Source organism: Falco punctatus (genome assembly GCF_963210335.1).
Source record: "Falco punctatus genome assembly, chromosome: 11".
Taxonomy (NCBI): Eukaryota; Metazoa; Chordata; class Aves; order Falconiformes; family Falconidae; genus Falco; species Falco punctatus.
Genome location: NC_137591.1, coordinates 27,947,693 through 27,965,376, shown reverse-complemented (window position 1 = coordinate 27,965,376; position 17,684 = coordinate 27,947,693). Strand labels below are relative to the sequence as shown.

Sequence of the window (17,684 nt, the reverse complement as noted above, 5' to 3'; positions counted from 1 at the left end):
ACGCTGAGCGGCATGGTGCAGGGGCCCCTCAGCTAGATGAAATTTCTTGGTTGGCTTTTGGGAAATCCACGCTATGGAGGCTTTTAAACTGGAATTGGTGGGATAGTGCTTAGAGCTTTTCAGTGCAGAATACGAGACTGGTGACATAGGTTGTATCAAAAAAGAGACTGTGATGGCTGCACGGCTGGTATGTTCTTGTCCTGTGCCTGTCTTGAAGTTGAAGATGACTCCTCACCCACCACTGAGTTGGGCACTGGAGATGCATTCCTGCTTACCTTTAATCTTTCATTTAAAAAGGCTTTTAAAGCAGAATTGTGCCTGAAGTATTGCTTAAGTGTTTTCTCCCTGCAGAAGGCGTCTTGTTTGCTAATAGTGACAGTGGCTTTGAGACAAGTCTGCAGTGATGCCAGCGGGGCAGGGCCGCGATGGAGGGAGGTTTGTCCTGTGGCAGGGGAGCAGATATTCACCTTCAGCTTCTCTGTGAAGGGCTGCGTGGATTGGCAGGTGTCATCAGACAAATGTCCTTATGTCCTGTTGGCCTCAGGGTCACTTCTGAAAGCTGCTCCATCTTTTGAGAAAGTCTGACTCCCAGAATCTCTTCTGGTCTTGCTTGACCTCACCTGAACACCTTTGCTGCAGAATTGAGGGTCACACTAGAAATCTCTGGGTTGTTTTTGAGGCTCTTTTTTTTGGAGATTCCCACAATTTCAGTCACCTGAGAAGTGCAGGGATTTTTGCAAAGGATCTTGCATTCAGGATAGAGTCATTTAGGTTGGAAACGACCTCTAAGATCACCAAATCCGACCATTAACCCAGGACTGCCAAGTCCACCACTAAACCACGTCCCTAAGCACCACATCTATGTGGTTTTAAAACTCTTACTTATTTGTATGAGAAAGCTATGATCGGAGGCTGTGCAGACCCTACAACACTACAAATACCAGCAAAATGCCTTCAGGGCTGGATTTATCAAAGATCCCAAGTCAAGGCATTTCTGCTTCCCCTGTCTTCCTCTGCCAAGCAGGGGTTTCTTTTCTCCAGCAACATACCTGTTGTGGTGGTTTTTTTTTTTTTTTTGGTTGTTTTTTTTTTTTTTTGTTTTGTTGTTGTTGTTGTTGTTTTTTTATTTGTTTGTGAAAAGTCACTAGGTAGCAGAGAAGTTTACTCTTTTATAAAAAATACATGGTTCCTTTGAAGGAAAAATATAAAACAAATGTCTTTCTTTGTTTTATTCAGTCTAGGAACAACTTATTCCTGTGCTACAAGGAGCCGGGTTGCTCTTGTTCTTCTGCTCGTGGAGCTGGCAGGGAGCGGGAGGATGCACTGTTCCCAAGCACTGGGCACACTCTGATGTCCTACATGTGTTAGGGTACAACTAAGATTCAGGCAGGATTTCATTGCTTGGTAACCCTGTGCCCTATGGAAACTCACTCGGATCCAGCAAGGTGCCAGGCTGGCGCCAAGCAAATTGTGTCTTATTTCAGCCTGAGAGCCCCAAAACTGGACAGATGGTGGGGTGGGATGCATGGAGCTGGCTGGGGGTGAGTGGTGCTCTGGTTCTAGAGAAATGGGGAGGAATCCTTCTAGTGGTGCCAATGAAAAATGGAATTAGGCTCTATTCTACTCCTGAAATACCATGTTGGCTGGGGTGTAGCTCACAAAAAGGAGGCTTTTTTCAGTATTTTTTGGGTAGAAAAATCTCATCTGTGCTGATGCCTGGGTAGGCTTGTCCTGGTTGGGTTGGAGGGGCCTTCCCTGTTGCTGGAGACATGCTGTAGCACGGTGGGAGCAGCCTTGCCTCTCTGTGGGGACACGAGCCATAGAAGGGTGTGGGCTGTGCACACTACTGCAGTTAACCTTAGGGGTCACTGGCTTTAAAAAGCTGAGAAAAAGCCAAAAAGACATTGATAAAAACTTCAAACAGCCTTCTTCTGGTGCCCCAGTGGTGTCTTGATCTTTTTCCCAATATTTTGGGTGATAGAAGAGCTATTTTAAGTTAATTGGCTTTGCAAAGTGTTGCTGATGCACTGGTGAAGGAGACCTCGCACAGCTGTGCACAAGGCAAGCCAAAAAAACAAAGGCGTATATTCTCGGATTTGAGGTAGGAATTATATACACTTAGAGTCATGAACTCTGGGTAATAATTGAAAGGTCAGATTGATGAGAGCAGCCTCCGAGATACGATTTCTATGACAGCTTGATGGATGCCCCACTATCAAGGTGTGCTTTTAATCATAATCTCATTACTCCACTTCTTATGGTTCGACTCACCTAAACTCATGGGAGGAATCGGGGGCCACCTCTAAAATGTGAATTGGCTTTTATTTGGAGGAAGAAGAGTTGAATGGTTGGGAGAACAAAAAGGAAAGAAATGAGCCAAAAAAGAAAAAAAGACCTTCCTGGTGAGGATGAGTCAAAAGCCAGTGCAAGAGCAACGCCCTCATTGCTCCAGAGCAACGTGCTGAATATCTTTCTGCTGGCTGGGACCAGTACACATGCTCTGAAGCAAAGGAGGGAGACTCCAACCTCCCGTAGCATCAGCCACATGCTGTGTCTGTGAGTCTCGCTGCATTGCTGCCCCTGAAAGCCTGAGCACGAGGCCTGAGAGGACATGGCCAGTACAGCTCTCCTGGGTGTGAGCGGAGTTTTGTTTTGGGGAGAAATTCACACTGGCTGTTCACCTGCTCCCATCTGTTCAATGGAAACCCATGGTGAAGCTTCCCGGTGATGGCCAGCTGTGAAATGCTTATGTGCTGATGGAGAGCACCAGCTTCTAGCAAAGGATCCCTGACCCTTGGAGAAGGCAAAAGCCTTTTTTTGAGGTCATGGTGCACAGGAGCTGAGAAGATAAAGCTGACCTTTATCTCAGCCAGGCCCCCATAGCAGGCACTGAGGGAACACCACTTCTCTTTGCTAGAAATCCTTAGAATCCCTGGAGAGCCACCACATCTGCTGGTCCATCCATTGATGTGGCCACGTGGAAACTGCACCATGGGCCACATCAAGGTCCCGTGGTAGGTCACATCAGTGGTAGGCAGGTCCTTTTCCCATGTCATCAGCATCACCATAACCCAGGGGGACTGGCTAGTGGTGGCTCCCAAAAGGCACCCTAATGGGCTCCTCTGTGAGAGCTCCGTGCCAGGGTAGCACCGGAGTCCCATCAGCAGATCCTGCAATTCATCCTTGCCTCCGTGGAACCTCCTGGAAGAGTAGTATGGAAATTTCAACCTATTTTTAAGGGTTATTTTCACTCAAGTGAAATCTATCAAAGAAGGAGGGTTATTTTTACAGCGCGCAGCAACTGCTGGTTGCCATGGCAGCGGGCCGGGCGAAATGCAATAAAGCATCCCTCTGTTATCGTAAACACAAAGGGAACCACGGGCATGGAAAAGAAAAGCGATAGTCATGGGGGGGCGGATGGCAACACTGCGGTGCGCTCACCAAGACCTGTCACCTATCTGGGCTTGGGCAGCTATGTCCAGGGAGGTTCTTTGGAGTCCTCCGTGCCCACGAAGGGTCTGGCAGGCCAAGAGGAGTGATCCTCTCGGAGCTCCCTGCCGTGAGTGTTGAGAGCACTGGTATGTCAGCCTGAGCTGAACTTCTTCCCTCTTCATTTGAAAAAAAACTTGGAAGAAGTTTAAAAAATACATCACCTAAAGAGGAGAGTGTGCCTGGGGGAACCTCTGTATTTGTTTTTTATTATTATTTTTTTAATCTTACTGCCAGGACAAGGTGCATCAGCTGTGGAGGTCTCTTCTTTTAAACGTTTGCAGTCTGTGAAGAGATTTTGCAGGTGATGAGAGGGTTCATCCTCTCCATCTCTCTCCAGTGTGTTCTGCCTCTGTGTATATTTAGGTGCCTTGTTTAACCACAGCCGATGAACACGTGCGTGTAACTGAAGTACTCCTGATGCTGCTGGGCCCAGGAGAACCTTGGTGAGCATGGCAGTGAGCTGCTCCCAGAGAGGTGGAGGACACCAGCTGGGATCTCCCTCATGAGCTGTGGCCGTCCCTGTGTGTGAGCCCTTGGGTGTCCCTGTGGCATCAGAGGACACAACCAGAAACCACACCAACCTCTCAAGGTACATGATTTGTTCCTGAAGTCTGTGCTGCTGTGTCTTCAGTGCTGCCGTTGTGGCTTTATGGAAGCCACATGGATGCCCCTCCTTGCTCTTCCCTCCCAAATGCAGATTGTCCTCAGGTGGCACATCTTAGGTTCGTGAGGGCTGGCTGGGCAGGGGGAAGCCTAACACAACCAACCGTCACCATGTGCTGAAGCTCTCCCCAAGTACCACATGGGTGTTTTCATGTTGAATTCCGACTGACACAACCACTGCTAATGTGGAGAGCAAGTGAACAGGCACAGGACTGGGCTTCCTCACTGCATAGAAACCTCTTCAGGAACCTGGGGATTGTTTGGGGGAGTTCCAGGCGTTTTTGTTTAAAAGTGTCTTGAATTGGGTACCAAAACCCAGACCATCCTTGCCGTTTGTCTTGCCCTAGAGACGTCACTGAGGTCTTGGGTTTGTCACTTAGCTATGTCATTGGAAAAAGCCAGTGGTTTTTGATTTCAAGACATCAGGCAAAACCGCAGCAGTCATGAGCTTGCCAGGTTAGAGCAAGTGCCACTGAAGACCAGAGTCTTCCTCAGCCTTTCCTCATGGAAACTGAGTTATCCCCAGCTACTCTTGCAAACAAGCTCTCTGAACACACCATCTCCCAACCCAGCCTAAGGTCAGTCCCACCCCAATAAATACAAATCCTCAAGGACACACGTGGGAGTTGGGTGTCCCATCACCACTGAATGGCAGGGGGCAGGTGGGTGTGAAAAAGGTGAATCTCTTGCATCAGCCAAAAGCCCGTCTCCTGCCTTATGCTGATCCAAGATGCTGCTCTAGGGTTTGCAGGGCAATGGTTTTGGAGATGTGGGGCTTGCTTTTTCAGCAATTCATGAATGGAAAAGGAACAAAGGCAAGACCTGCTGTGTATCAGCGTGTGTATAAATAGATCCCTGGGAAGGTGAGACCAGCAGGAGGGAAGAGATCAAGACAATTACTCTTTCCAAAGGAACAGCCCTGACACCGCTTGCCTTTGCGGCTGAACCCTGTAGTATCAAGTCATTGCTCCTTGTGCCCAGGACTCACTTATCTAGGCAAAGATTGTATGAATAAACCCAACCCTGCCACTTGCCAGGGGAAGGGGGTTTGCTCCATATATTTTTTTAAAATGTTATTTTTTTTATTGAATACTAAGGAAAAAAATATGATAATGCTTAGGTGGAGATGTATCTCATCTAAAAGGGTTTCTAATGACTGTGGTTTATATTGAATTATTAGAAAGTCAATAACCAGGACATGTGGTTGTCTGGGAGTCCCTCTGAGGAAGAGCTCAAACTAGCTCTGCTGGTTCTCCAGCCCTCTGGTGGTATTTAGCCAGGTTCTTTCTTGGGGAGCATTTTCACTAAGGTCTTCTCCAAAGTCCAGGAGTGCTTTCCCAGGGGACTCGGGTCCTAGCCCTCCTGCTGATAGTGTGCCACAATAGACTGGTAGAGTGCTAGATGATCTCTTGGAGATTAAACTTAATTCACAATTCTTTAACCTAAGGTTCCCGTTCATAAGTGTTTCATTATTAAGGGGTGAGTACGTGGCAGCTTCATTCTTTAATAGCGTATATAGCACGTTACATTTTACAATGCATTAGCAATAAATGCTTAATGGAAGGGGCTATATCAAGCTGTTAGATAGAAAGCCTATTATAAAATGTGTGCTCCTGCTAAAACAACGCGTGTGTCTGTTTAACACCTGATGTTAACTCAGAAAGCGTGTTAGAAAGCACCGCTCTTTGGCACAAGGAAAATAAGAAGCACTTTATGTATTAAAGTGTCACCAAAATTTCCTTCCCTGTTTAAAACATTCTTGAGAAGCTGTTGTCTAAAAGGTAGCTGGCTGAGACGGGAAGTCTGGAGGAATCTTTTGGTGTCTGGGGGTGGGAGGTGGTGCACAGCCAGGCTGGGTCAGGCCAGCCCAGCGCCGCACGGAGGTAAGCCGCTTTTAAAGCCCAACTTAGACTCATTGAAGTGTTGTTCATAAAGGATCCCTGAAGGTCTCTGGCACAGACTCTCCTTGGAAGTGGGACTGTCCCCATCGGGTTGGCCGTGGCTTGGTCCAGGTGAATGTTGCAACCCTCTGAGGATGCAGAGCCAGCAGCCACCCGAGGCAGCCTGTCCCAGCGCTGCCCCAGCCTCCTGGGGCAAATCTCACTGTCCAAAACCTTCAGCCCTCTGCAAAGAGGTTGCCTTAATCGAGCAGGTCTGGAGGATGAAGCCTCAAGCGTGGGTTTTTTTAGCATTTTTAGCACAAACCCAAGCTGTTATTGGTGGGGTCCGGGTGCATCTGACCCAGCCAGAGCTAGTGCTCAACAGCCCAGGCTGTCAGTGACAGTTCAGCAATTCCTTTTTGCAAGGTCCACACTTGAGTTCAGCTCCGCTGAAGCACCTGGCAGGTGGCAGGGCATGCTTTGGGGTGCATAAACCTGCTCACCATCCCTCAGCCCAGGCAATGCACAGTGCACCCTGCAAAATCCATGCTGACTTTGGGGCTGGCATAACTGGCCTGGGCTTCTTGGACTTCCAAACCAGGCTTGTTTATTCCCCACTGTGACTCTTCAGTCCTGACCCCTCGGTCCTATTCCAGTGCTTCAGCAGTTAAATGGAAAATGGTGCCTGAGAAGATTAGAATTAAGTTATTAAAGCATCTGGACAGTTTTAAGAGGATTGCTGAGCATCGTAGTACTCAAGATTGACTTGAGAATTTGGGGGTGGATTTGCAGCTGGAAGAAATTCCTCATGTACTGTATACCTGCCCCTTGTGTATATGTTAGCATACTTGGCACAGATGTCTCTTTGTTTCCGTACAGGAAACTAATTGCCTTTCTTGTTTCAGTCTGAAGTTTTCCTGTGTCATTCTGTAAATAATGAGAGGCATTTCTCAAAGTTTGCCAGGCGCCTTTGTCTCTCCTGACGGCACTTCAGCTGCTTGCCCTGCGCTAGGAGAGCATCCCCCTTGCTGGAAACCTGGTGTCATCTCACCAGGGTCTGTGCTGGCCCAGAGGTTTGTCAGCTGGGAGACGTCCTGCAGGGAAGCACAAGTGGGGAGGAGGAGGTTTTATGTGAGAGCGACAAGCTTTGCCTTCGCGTTGGCTCTAACTTCCAGCTTATTGTGTGAATTCCAGCGCGGGAGATTAAAGTCCTTTATTGACCCCCAGCACGGCGGGGGCTTAGGCAGCAGCACCAGGCGACACCTCCTGTGACCCATGGGGCTGTGACACACAGGGGTGCAGCCTGGTAGGGGAATTTTCTCGGCCCCCAAAAGCTTTGGACCGTGTGTTTCCTTTTATGTGCCATTTAGAGGCTGAATTTTTGGTAGGCAGTCTTTCCTTGGCTAGATGATGTGTGTCTCCTGAGGTTTAAAGAAAAAGAGCAGAAGTTCAGGGCTCGTGACAGAATCGGAAGCAATGCAATGCTGTGATGGAAAACCAGCTCTCTCCTCCTGGTACCAAATGATGGTTTGCTACAGACCTGTGGGAGAACAGAAATCCTCCGAGCTTTCCCAGGAAGGAAGCTGGAGCAGATGCAGAGTAAAAGAGGGATGAGAGAGCCTAGAGCTAGCCTAAAATTGTGCCCACTGCTCCAATTTGCTGTGAAAGCAGAATTCAGGTCAGTAATGAGAGAGCAGATGCGAATGCGAGGTGCAGAAGCGTTTGCTGCTGTAAACTAACTGGAGTTTACAGGTGCTTGAGGAACGGAAGGGGAGGTTTGTCCTGTGGGAAAAGGGAAGATCAGTTCCAGTCATGGGTCAGTGACTGCCCAGATCCACCCAACTCAGGAAGAAGGAGCGCTCCCGTATGTTGGGCACACGTGTAGACCGAGCCTTGTTGAGCAGGGATGGTACAGCTGGGGCACAGGGGCCGCGGCATCACGGCGATGGCATGAGGCTGGGGCGGGCAGGGTTGGGTAGCGGGGAGCAGCGAAGACCCTTGGCCGCGGCTGGGCTTGGTGCTATCGCCCACCCGTCACCCATCCCCATGCACCATCTGCTGTGCAGCGACCGGTGAGGTGCTAGCAGCGCTGCTCCAGCGGCCCCATCCAAGCCACTGGCAACTTGATGCTAATCCTGCTTTCTTGTTTTGTTGTTACTGCCACAGCTGCTTTCTATGGTCTAATTTGGGCTGTGGAGTAAATGAGGGGGTTGCAGCCAGCAAAGGAGCACCAAGGAGGGCTCGTGGCAAGGGAAAGGCTGGGCTTTAGCTGGTTGAACACTGCCTGGGAGGAACACTTCTGGGTGGCCAGGAGACACCGCTAAACATGCCTAAGCCAGGCTTTCACTGCCTCCCTTGGTGCATTGGGCTGTGTCAGTGCTCCCAGGATGGTTCCCTGTGCCTGGCCGAGAGCACAGCTGTGGAAATGGGGGTAGCTTGGAGGAGATGCTGAGCTGTGCCTCAGTTTCCCCTCTCAGTGTACAGGAGTGGGAGCCTGTGGGCCAGCCGGAGGGAAGTGAGGAGATGGGTTGGGCTGTCTTGCCAGCATCTGGGGGTATGCAGCATGCTCTGGCTGGCCGCCCTTCCCGCTGGGGTGGCTATTTATCAGGAATGAAGCCGGCAGGGAGGGATGCGCATCCTGAGCTGGCTGAAGCCATCAGATCTCTGTCAAGGAATTGGCCTGCACTTCTATTACCTGTCCCTCTTGTCACTTTTGTGTGAGAGGAAGCAGGGACATAGCAGGTACCTGGTTACTTTGGGGCTGTCACATCTGCTGCAGGGGGGACGGTGCAGCTTGTGACAAGCCGGTGTCATTAGCGCTGGCCTCCGAGGCTGCTGCCAGTCGGGATTTGCTGCTCACCTCGCCGGCACACGCCGTGCTGCCCACTCCCCGCATGGCAGCCCCTCATCCAAAGCATGGTTGGGGCACGGATCCTGCCCACTGCTCAGCACCGCCGAGGATGCCTCCCTGGGCAAGGAGCTGTACCTCATCTCCTTCCTCACATGGGGAGGGGGAAAACGCTTCAGCACGGCTAATTGTGGAGGGCTCGTGCTTTCGGCACTGCTTGCCGCAGGCTGCCAATCACCCCGCGCTCCCCTGCTCCCGCCGCAGTGCTGGGCATCACGTCGACTGTGTCACGGTTTGCTCTGACATCGGCCTGATGCCTGGACCGTGCTGGGGCAGTGACGAGTGGTAATTGGGTCCCCCCTCCACGAGCGTTTGCAGCCATCTGAGGAAACGCTGGGGCACTGAGACCTTTCGGACGGAGACAGACCTGCCAGGTGTTGATTCCTGCTAGCAGCGGGTGTGCTCTGCAATCACGGACACTGGTTCTCAGCTGGGGTAAGGTGGTAAATTGGGAGCACCCTGCCAGCTTGCACCAGCCACAGGCAGGCAGCAGGAGCTGTGGGATGACCCCAGGGGTGTTTTCAGAAGCACCAGGCTGCAGGTATTGTCTCAAAGGGGGCCGGCATGCACTTTTAGAGATGCTTAAATGCATCTGTAAATCTGCCCGCTGCAGGTGTGGCTGGCTTCTTGCTGAGGCGGCTGCAAATGCTGCTGCCAGCCGGTGCCCCAGCAGCAGGACCGGGCACAATGCTGCTGCTCTGCATCTGCCGAGGGCTCCTCTCGATCCCTGCAGGAACGGCACAACCAAGCTGCCAGCAGCCTGTGATTCCTGCAGGGTCTGGGCTGGTCTTGCTTTAACTTGGGAAGAGGCACCTGCATCCCAGCCAAGTGCATCTGGAGTAACTGAAGGGTTGCTGCAGGGACCATACGTTAGATGTAGATGATGGCAACAGGAGCAACACTGCAACTCCTGGTGTGCCGATCCTCATGTCACTGCTGGAGTCCAGCTCTCCTCATCATTCCCCATTGATCCGGCTCCTCTGATTTTCTCCAACTTTGTTATTTTCAAGGGTCCTTCGTGTATTTTCCCCTGCCCCTCTCGCCTCCTCGTCTCGTGGCTGTGTGTGGGCAGTGTATTTCAGTAGTGATTATGATAGCGATGAAAGACCTTTTCAGTGTTGGGGCTGGCTGGCAAGGTGGGGAATGTTGTCTTTTCCATCATCAACATGCTGATCTGCTGCTAGCAGCACCCCCTTCTCATCTTCCCAACTCCTGGGAGGCAGCATGTGATGCCTGCCTTGCGTTCGTGAGGGCTGTTGCTGCTGCTTGCTCCAGATCAGCTGGTAGCACAGCATCAGGGACAACGCGTCCCCCTGACAAGCACATCTGCAATTAGTGGGAGACATTTTTGCCTGTAGCTGCACATCCCTACCGCATTTTCAGCAGTAAGAGTTTTGTCTTGGGTATTTTACCCAATCTCTTGCAATCAGGGACTTGGGCAGCTATTTTTGGCTTTGAACTTGGTCATCAAGAGAAAGCATTGAGCATGTTTCTTGCTTTAAATGCCCATGGTTTTTGCTACGCTGTCACCATTCTCTGTGGCAAGCACTGTGGGCTGACAATCAGTTAGTGCCAGGGTGAGCGATAGATGTCAGTGCTTTAGGATCACTGTGAGGTCTTATGTGGAAATCTTCCCCGATGGTTTCTCCACCAGTGGGACCTTCCCCCCTGGGAGGCTGCCTGGCATCTAACATGTGGTCCTTGCCGACACCCCCCTTCTGCAAGGCCACCTCTGGGACAAAATCCAACAAATGGTCCATTGAAAAGTGCAAACCTTGGAGCTCTTGGGATCCCAGGAGGCTATCAATACCCTGCTGACGCATCTGCTCTGCTGAAAAACTTGGCTCCTGCCATCATAGCTCAGCTCCCACTCCCTGAGCCAGTGGAAGTGCTGCCGGGCTGCCTGTCCTTAGGGCTGAGGCTGCCAGGGCTCCGCTCCCTGCCTTGTGCGTGCCTCTGCAAGCACAGCATTGCCCTGCTGTTTTCTGCCAGGTAGATTTTAAGCTTTTAAAGTGCAATCGTGCAACCTGACTACTGTATCGCCTGTGCTTTCAGCCTTCCCCCAGGAGCCCTTGTCCTGTGTGGCCTGAGCTGGGCTCTGGCATTGCGTGTGGATGGTCACCCCAGGGAAGAGAAATAGGGACCGAGGGAGCAGGCAGCTGGATGCAGAGGAGGGTGGTTGAGACCTCTGCTTTCACCGGCACTGAGGTGGTGACAGCCCAGCCACCCTGAACAGAAGGGTTTTACTAAAGAAAGATGCTTTCTGCATAGCTCGAGCTCCAGTTAGGTCTCCCCATTTACTAGAAACCATGGCCAGGACCTCTAAACCAACCCCAAGATCTTAGGAATAGTTGCATCACGTGGGAAAGCTGACAGCCCTGGGACTTTCAGGGGTCAGGAGGGACCCATCTTACTCTTGACTTCCATAGCCGTGGTGCCAAAAGCATCACACTATAGCCTTGAGTCCAGCGTTGCCCTTCCCTTGCCCTGGCTGCTCCCATGCGTAGGGTAAGCAAGGTCTGCAGGCAGCTGCCTGCCCACAGCTGACTCCTTGGCTGTAGCCGTGCTAAAGACCAGTTAAAAAGGCTGCCACGACCTTCACAGAACACCAGGAGGCATTTGTCCAACCTCCCTTACATTCACTCATCTATCCACAACCAAAAAAAAAAAAAAATTGCTTTGCATTTAGGGAATTAATTAAAATAGTAAGTAAATAGAGCACCTGAGTAACCCCACTGTGTATTTTTAAAGAGGTGCTCGCTGCTGGCTTCCCAAAGGTCCTGCGAATGTCAAGGGAGGTGGCTTCTTCCTCCCAGGCTGCTAGGGGTAGGGACATCATCTTGCGGGAGCCCCCCAGAACTGTTTCCTTGAAGACACCCTTTCTACCTCATTATAACTACTTTGTGTTTGTGTTTTCCAAGCATTTGTGACCACATTGATTACAGCGAAACAAGATTCTTATTGGCAGCACAAATCACTTTTTCAAGATGACACCAGCACTTACAGTCTTATTACTGCCATTAACAAAATTATTATTACGACTTTGCCACACTCGCCCTTTCTAAAGAAAGCGATTCAAATCCAGATATTCTGGCTTAAAAATATCCCATCCTCATTTTCCTCTCGAGCCAAAAAAGAGGTCACACCAGCCCTTCTGGGTAATAGAAGAGCATGGACATACTTAGGCTGTGTTTTAGGTTATCGAGCACGCTTCTCAGGCCTGTGTTTTCCTAATCGTAGATCTGCTGAATTCAGCTGCCTCCGAGCTCAGCACTGGTCTCCCGTCTTCTGCAGCCTGTCCCTGCTTTGCTGGCTGGGTACAGAACCAAGGTCTGCAGCTGTGGGGAGCAGCAAGCGTTGCTCTGCAGAAAGGTGACACAGCCAGATGTTGGCCAGGTGTCACCTGATGTGGCTTGCCCAAAGGACCTGAAGGTTATCCAGGGAATTGACCCCAACACCTCGTTTCAGATGAGTTGCCTCTCTCCTTTTACCTGAGCTTCAAGGCACCACAGGTCCCATCCATCTAGGAGGCTGGATTTTTGGCTACCCTGAAGTTATCTGCCAGCCAGTAAAACAGGGAGCTGACAGCGTGTTTGTCACAGCTGGGACTGTCCTCACCAGGCTGAAGGTAGCTGGATGATAGGATACACAGGAGAGGACACATTGTTCCTCGTCTTGGCCGTTACGGCTTTACAAATGACTATTCTAAGCTTAGTTCCAAAATGGTGTCGTGGCTTTCGCTGCTGTCATCAATTGCCATCAACACTGCATTTAGCTGACATAATTACTTATTGTTACAATCAGTGCCCATTAGGTTAAAGCTAAATTACAGTCTCAGTCCTTGGGAACTGCCTATTACATCCATATGAATACGCAAAGTTCATCACTCATGATTAACGTTGCTACAGTGAATACAAAAGGAATTAGTGAGGACCTGTCACTTATTGTAAAGTGCTGCCAGATTATGGTATCAGAAATGATGTGTCAACTGTTAAAACTTAATAATCCATGCTGGAGTGCTGTATCTGATTACAACGCTGATCAAAGGAGAGGCCTGATTGGCACTTGGAAACCAAGGCTGGGTGCTTATGAGACCGATAACCTACATGGGTCAGGAGTCGTTGACCAAACGCCGGAGCCGCAGCTCGGCATGCTCACCCCCTAACCCTGGCAGCTGTGAGGGGCTGGGGACACTCCTGGGGGCACGTGCCTGGCTGCTGGTGTGGCTGGGAAAGGACTGATGGGTCTGTGGGCCATGGGCACATCTCTGAGCCAGGAGGATAGATGCAGCTCCCAGCCAGGGACCTCCTTATTCTGGCAGGAGTGAGCCTGGGGGTCCCAGGCTGGGGTTTGGTTGCCCTCCGCTCTGGCTGGTGATATAAATCACCCTGTTGCGGCCAGGACTGCCATTTCCAGACCCCTTCTCTTCCACTGATGAGACCCGAGCAGAGGGTGGGAGCACATTTCCCCAGTGTGGGCTGGGAGGACCCAGGACTTCTCATTTGGATGGATTTCACTGGGTACCTTCCCATGGGGTAAGAGCAGCGTGCAGTCTCGTACGTATTGGTGAATGCATATATGTGTAAGTATATATATGTGCATGTTTGTGTGAATTCAGAAACAGTCCTAAGATTTTGCATTAACATTGCTCAAGGGGACGGTCTGATTTTTCTAATTTGCAAAGACTTTTTGTTTTGAAAGGTTTGTGTTCTTTGCGTTTTTCTTTCAGACTCTCAAGACTGAAGAAAATGTTTTAGTTAACCACAAATATTGTAATGCTGGGGTTCTTCTCTTTTTCTTTCCTTCTCCTCCACCCCTTGAAGACATCCTACACGCAAACATAAAGATCTGTTGTTGGACTGTGCTAACAGAGTCCTCCCGGGAAGAAGAGCTGAACCACACAGGCTGTAGCACATGGGCTTGACGGAGGGTGGGTAGCTGTAAATCTGCATCTGGCCCCTGCTAACCCCCTCAGGCAGGCTCTGGCTGAGCCAAGGGGCGTCGTGGTCCCTCCAAATGCACGGCATTGTGCTCCTCACCCAGCAGCGCCTGGAGCTGGGCTGCAGGGAGGTCCTCCTCCATGGCTGGGGTTTCTGTAGGACCATTGCTGGGTGGTGAGCCACACACCAAAATCCCTGCGTGGGCTCTTCCTTACAGCCCCACGTTTTTGTTTGTGGCTACTGGTTGCAGATGTTTACTACTGGTCACAACCTGACCTGCAGCTGAAAGCTGGCTACTTCATACTATCCCTTAATGGGCTTAAGTTTCCCAGACGGCATTTTGCATCTCCGCCAAAGAGTATTTAAAAACTCTTGTAGGTCTTTGGCCAAAGGCTCCTGCACACTTTGCATGACTTCTGCGAAACGCTGTGCTTTCTGCTGTTGCTGTCATGATTGCAGTGCTCCAGCAGATGACAGAGGCATGTTTGTCCTTTTGATGCAGGGGTCGTCCCTGCTACTAGACAGCCCCTGCTGTCCCAGCAGCCGGTGGTAAGGACTGCAGCTCCTCCGCTTGCAGCCAGCTTGGGTCGGTGCCCTTCTGCCTCTGGGCAGCTTAACCAGTTTTGGCCTCTGGGGAAGGTTCCTCTCTGTTGCCTTCAGCAGATATCTTCCTAACACCCTCTTTACTGAAACAGGTGCAACTGGTCTCACTATTACTTCTGAGTGGAAAAAATAGCAAGTCTGGGGGGGCTTCCAGGGGAGGCTGCCTGATGTTGTAGTGATAATAATATAATGTATTACTGCAAATCCACCCTGATTCTGAGTCTTTCTTGTATTTCAGACCCGTTGTTTGCTTCTGTGCTTGCAGGACCTGACAATGCTCAGCAGTGGCAAGACTAAAGCAGGGGAAGAAAAGCCAATCTCTGGAGATCTCCCTCCCGCTCTGGAAGGAACAGAGGGAGATCCGTTTGCTAATGATTTCAATGTCCTTGCTTAAGACCTCTCTGCCAGAGTACCTGGCTGAAGGTAAGCCAGGCTGCTGGTGAGTGTGCCAGTGCTTTCCACAGCTGTCCATACCGTGGGCTGCAGGCTCATCCAGAGCTGGGCTGCTCCACTCAGTTTTCTCTACCCAGGACCTGTGTGTCCACCGTAAAGCCACCTGGGTTGACGAATAGGCAATGCTGGAAGGTCATGGTAGGTATATTGTTGCTGTTGCCGGGGTGTCTGCTGTGCTTGTGGATGCTCCAGGCTGTGTGCCCAGGCTGCTGCATGCTGCCCGATGGTGCCCATCACCTGCAGCTTTTGCTGAGGTCTTAGCTCAGCTTTCCTGGAGGTTGTTTGGGCTGTGACTTCTCACGCATCCACCACTGACAACATGAAGAAGAGCCCTCGGCGTATTCAAAGGCATGTTTGTGTTGTGTCTCCCCTCCGTATCTGTTGTGTTTCCCAGACCTCTAGATGTCCTTACCTCTCTCCTCCAGGCTTGCTCCAGTTGTGCTTCGTCTTGTCTGAGGAGCCTTTTCTGAGGCCTTTTTTGCACCAGTTTGAATCTCCTTTGTCTGTGGTCCAGCGTGGCCCTTGGCTGCTCCTCTCCTGCTCATTGCTTCCCAGCTGGCACCCATGCTGTAGAGCTGTGGGACAGCCAAGGGAAGAAACTTCACCCCACCTCTCTCGGATAGCAGCCTAACTTTTGGTGACCGTGTCTTCTCCTGTTCCCCATTCCACCTTGGGCTAGGCACGCCTATGCAGATACATATGTGTATGTGGCATCATACGAGGATTGTCCGCTTCAATATATTAAAGGGCTTGCTAACAGCACCAAGAGTCTGAAAAAGTCTGCAGAACTGAAAGCTTCAGGCAAGCCTTGCATAATTCTTCCACCCTAAGACTTTTCTCTCACACTGAATCTTACGATTTTTTTCTTTCCTTTTTCTTTTTTGCTTGCCTAACTGTGATGGCAAGGGCTGGATTTCCTTCCTTCTTTTCCACTGCAGCTCCAACAAAGCAACATAACTAAAAACACTTGTTTGGGTTAAACTGAAAACTTAAAACATCTTTGGTGTGAACCTGCAAACAAGACTTCCCAAGTCCTGCTCTGTTCTGGTTCAACTGATACAGTTGATCTCTAGAAAAAATAATGAAACATTTACTTATCCTAGGCAAACAAAACTCCCTTTAGAGGACCCAAAACGCAATCTGTCATTTCCATTTCACATCATTTAAAATGTCTGTATAATTTTAACCATGAAATGGAAAGTGTAACTGGCCAGTCACTGCAAATGGAAATGTTCCTTTTCAAAGCATTCAAATGAAATCTTTCATTTATTTTCTTGAAGGTTTCCTGTTTGTTGGATGGTTTGGAAGTTGGCAATTCATCGAGATGAAGTTGTGCAAAGTTGGCCGTTGCTGAATTTGCATTTTCTTTCCCAGAGGAGAGAGAGATCTAGTGTTAAAAACATTGCTGTGCTGCATCACTGGGAGCTCCATGTGTGTCCCTCCCCCCTGCGGGTCACCCCCATCATGCAGGGAAGGGCAGGTCTGCCCTTCCTCACCTCTTCTTCCCTGCCAAAGTACTCGGGTGATGATTCCCCTCGTCCCCGCTCCGGACATGGGATTACAGCTCCAGCTCCTCTTCCCAGTGCATCATCAACATGTTGTTTCCAGGGTCATAAATTTGCACTGTGATGAGACACAACCAGATGTTAGGATACGTGAAGCGACTGGCGAAGCAGCCTGCCTGGCGCAGCCCCCACCTCCGGAGTCAGCCGCCCGCTAATGAGAAGCAGGTCTCTCGCCTCGAGCTGGGCCAGGACAGACGGAGAGCATCCCCAGGAGCAACCACGGAACTGCCATCTCGACCCCCTTCCTGCTCTCAGTGCCCGGGGAGCATCTCCAGGGCTAGATTCAGGCACTTCGGTGGCTATTGGCTTCTGGCGGCCATCTGGAAAGATAGTTTGGGCCGGTACAGGGGGGGGAATGCACAAGGCCATGGTCCTCGTTACTAGCAAGGAAGCTGGTTACAATGCTGTATGATGCTTTATCGTGTAAAAACGCTTCTGAGATGCATGTTTTGGATCATTTGTTTGGCTGAACAGGCTGTTTTTTAATGGAGAGACCCACGGGGAAGTGAGGTCTTAGCTGAGGATACTGAACCGGTTCCCTCTGCCAGGAGCCAGCCTTGACTTGGGGTGCCTGCTTCCAAGTGCCTCCAGCCCTTGTGTCCCCACGGCTCTGAGAAGCCCGAGTCCCTGGGTGGGCAGGGAGCTGGGGCTGGGGAAGGTCGCGCTGCAAAGCAGGTGAGGGGCTGCTGGCGGGGAATGTGTCCCTCGTGGGCTGCAAGGGTCCTGAGGACAGCTGCATCTTTCCACCAGTGTCCTCTGCACACACTACCATTGCAACCCATGTTCTCGTGCCCCTTGGCGTGTGCTCGCTGGGTGATGTTTTGGGGCACGCACGAAGTGTCGGGGGATCCACACCCTGATCGCTGTCCCCGGGTACAACCATCCTGGGAATGCTTTCTCAATGTGGTCTCCTTCCGCTGCTGGTGGCCCCTGCTTGCCCCGGGTGCACAGCTGAGCCTTGCATGGGATTGGCATGGCTCCACCTGCTCCTTCACAGCATCAGGCCAGTGCCTACATCACAGGGTGAGTCTAGGCTTAAAGATGATCCAACATGGAGATCTGGCCTTACAGCTTACTCCTCTTTTCCTTTGCTCTTCCCACTTAGGCACTGGTGGTATTTCCTCTTATGTATGCTCCCATTGCACAGGGATGGGCAGGTCTCCTCTCTTCTTTTAGCATC

General features: G+C 50.8%; 1 protein-coding gene across 1 annotated transcript in view; it reads left to right on the top strand.

Annotated features, from left to right (window-relative positions):
* LOC308071680 (uncharacterized protein) overlaps positions 1 to 17,684 on the top strand; it is a 133,498-nt gene that overhangs the window by 99,787 nt on the left and 16,027 nt on the right. Inside the window, exon 5 of the mRNA XM_080407480.1 lies at positions 1 to 17,684. This exon is cut by the window's left edge and continues 14,996 nt beyond it; it is cut by the window's right edge and continues 16,027 nt beyond it. The gene's annotated coding sequence lies outside the window, so the exon portion shown is untranslated.